This window comes from Parus major, chromosome 22, assembly GCF_001522545.3.
Source record: "Parus major isolate Abel chromosome 22, Parus_major1.1, whole genome shotgun sequence".
NCBI lineage: Eukaryota > Metazoa > Chordata > Aves > Passeriformes > Paridae > Parus > Parus major.
This window is the reverse complement of record NC_031790.1, coordinates 3,418,104-3,421,306: the sequence shown is the minus strand read 5'-3', so window position 1 is coordinate 3,421,306 and position 3,203 is coordinate 3,418,104.

Sequence of the window (3,203 nt, the reverse complement as noted above, 5' to 3'; positions counted from 1 at the left end):
GATCCGTGGGGTTACATTCACACAGGGATGTGTTCCAGCTGTCCTGGGGATCTGTGGTGTGTGGAACCAGGGGAGGAAAGACCTCTGGAGCCCAGAGCTGCCCCAGCACAGCCCCTCTCCAGCCCAGAGCCCTGCAGAGCCCCCACCTCCCTGCAGAACCACTTCCCAGAGAACCACAGAGTCCTGAGATGTTGTTGTTGTTATTATTATTACTATTCTTTTAAAAAGTTCCTTCTGCAGACTGCTGTGCCTGTGACATTCCCTTCAAGCCGCAATAACTAACCTGTCACAGCCTACAAACGCCGACAATACAGCGCCGTGTGGGGCTGACTTAATAAACCTCATTTACATTCATTTTGATTCGCTCAGGCATTGAAAAACATTTCACAGGGAAAAAGAAATAAGCAGGAACCTCTCCAAGCTGACATGATGTTTGCTGATATGATACGAACGGACTTAATAGCAGCACGTATGAGAACATGCATTCCTTACAATATTTGCAAATGGGCTTCTTTTTATTTACTTGTGATTTTTTTTTCCCCTTTCTTTTTCCTCCTTTGTGCTGCTGCCACTTGTGCTGTGGAAGCAGTGGCCTGACCCCAGCTCTGGGTGTCCCGGGTGTCCCTGTGCCACAGCGACCCGCGGGGTGGGGAGGGACACAATCGATGATGGTTTGGGTTGGAAGGTCCTGGAAGGATCAGGTTGTTCCAATCCCCGCTCCTTCTCCTCCTGCACAGCGTGGTGGGTTGGTTCTTGCTGCAGGTTTTTATTGCACTCCATAGTCTGAGGCTCCACTCCCCGAATTCGCTCCTGCCTTCAGTCTGAGCTGGGCTTCCCTGCCTGGGCCAGCGCAGGGCTTCCAGCAGGGAGGGATCTGGGGGTCCCAGCAGGGAGGGATCTGGGGGTCCCAGCAGGGATCTGGGGGCCCCAGCAGTGAAGGGATCTGGGGGTCCCAGCAGGGATCTGTGGGTCCCAGCAAGGAGGGGATCTGGGGGTCCCAGCAGGGATCTGTGGGTCCCAGCAGGGAGGGATCTGGGGGTCCCAGCAGTGAAGGAATCTGGGGGTCCCAGCAGGGATCTGGGGATCTGGGGGTCCCAGCAGGGATCTGGGGGTCCCAGCAGGGAAGGATCTGGGGGTCCCAGCAGTGAAGGAACCTGGGGGTCCCTCTGGGCTGAGCCCAGCCAGGGGGGCTGGCAGAGCCTGGGGAGGGGGAACTGCCAGCCATCCATCGCAAATCCTGGATGTGATTCCCCCACTCAGCTCCGAGCCACAGCCTGGAAATCTCCCCAGATTCACTTTTTTATGTCCCATCCATCCCTCCCCTCCCAGTGTGCCCAGTTCCCCGTGCCCCCGGTCACTGGGAGCTGCACCGGGGCCTGCACAATGTTGGAGGGATCTCAGCCGGGCTCAAAGTTTATTTTACCTCAAAGGGTGATAAACACACAAGACCTGGTGGTTCTGTTATTTCTGCTGAGCTTTTTCCTGCTGACATTGGTTTAAAATAAGTTCTCTTGATTTACATCTGTCTAAGATCAGAAGGGAACAGAAGGAGTTTCTGCAGAATAGGATTCTGCAGATGAACACACGGGGCTCGTTTGCTTTCTCTTATCTGATTTGCATCACTTGCAGAGAGAGTTTAATTTCAAGCACTGGCCCTGAGCAATTGAGAAGAGGAAAGAAATAAAACTCCCAAGCCCTGAAACAGCCTCACAATGAGGGGAGCTGGGAAACCTTCCGGGAAAGGGGGAAACGAGCCCACAAAATGAGAAATAACACCAAGGGGAGGGCGTGGGGAGAAGATTTGTGCCATGGCTGCATTCCAATGGAACGTGAGGAAAAACTCAGAGCCTGGCCAGCCACAGCACAGTCTGAACCCCATGACGTCACCTGTGACATCACAGAGCCTGTGACGTCAGCTGTGACATCATATTGCCTGTGACATCACAGCACATGTGACATCACTTGTGACATCACATCACCAATGACATCATCAGTGTATGTGACATCACAGCACCTGTGACATCACCTGTGACATCACAGCATCTGTGACATCACCTGTGACATCACAGCACCTGTGACATCGCCTGTGACATCACAGCACCTCAGACATCACCTGTGACATCACATAGCCTGTGACATCACAGTGCCTGTGACATCACCTGTGACATCACATCACCAATGATGTCATCAGTGTATGTGACATCACAGCACCTGTGACATCACCTGTGACATCACAGCGTCTGTGACATCACCTGTGACATCACAGCATCTGTGACATCACCTGTGACATCACATTGCCTGTGACATCACAGCACCTGTGACATCGCTGTGACATCACATAGCCGTTGACATCACCTGTAACATCACAGCGACTGTGACATCACAGCACCTGTGATATCACATCATCAGCGACATCATCAGTGACATCACAATGCATGTGACATCACCTGTGACATCACATCATCAGTGCCATCACAGCACCGGAGACAACAACAGTGACGTCACAGCATCTGTGACATCACAGTGCCTGTGACATCACCTGTGACATCACATCGCCAATGACATCATCAGTGTATGTGACATCACCGCACCTGTGACATCACCTGTGACATCACATCATCAGTGACATCACAGCGCCTGTGACATCACCTGTGACATCACAGCGCCTGTGACATCACCTGTGACATCACAGTGCCTGTGACATCACCAGTGTCTGTGGCATCACAGCGCCTGTGACATCACCACTGACATCACAATGCCTGTGACTTCACCTGTGACATCATCAGTATTTGTGACGTCACTGTCCCTGTGACATCACCTGTGACATCACATCAGTGACATCATAGTGCCTATGACATCACATCATCTGTGACATCACAGCACCTGTGATGCATGTTGTGTTGTGACATAACAACACCTGTGACGTCACAGTGCCTGTGACATCGCCTGTGACATCACATGATCAGTGACATGGCATTATCAGTGACATCACAGTGCCTGTGACATGACTTCACCTGTGACATCACAGTGCCCCTGATATCACCTGTGACATCACATTATCTATGACATCACCTGTGACATCACGTTATCTGTGACATCACCTGTGACATCACGGCTCCTGTGACCTCACCTCCAGCCACTGCTCTGATGAGCCAGAGCTCCCTGGTTTGCTGAGCCGAGCTCCCAGCTCTGCTCGTGGCCCT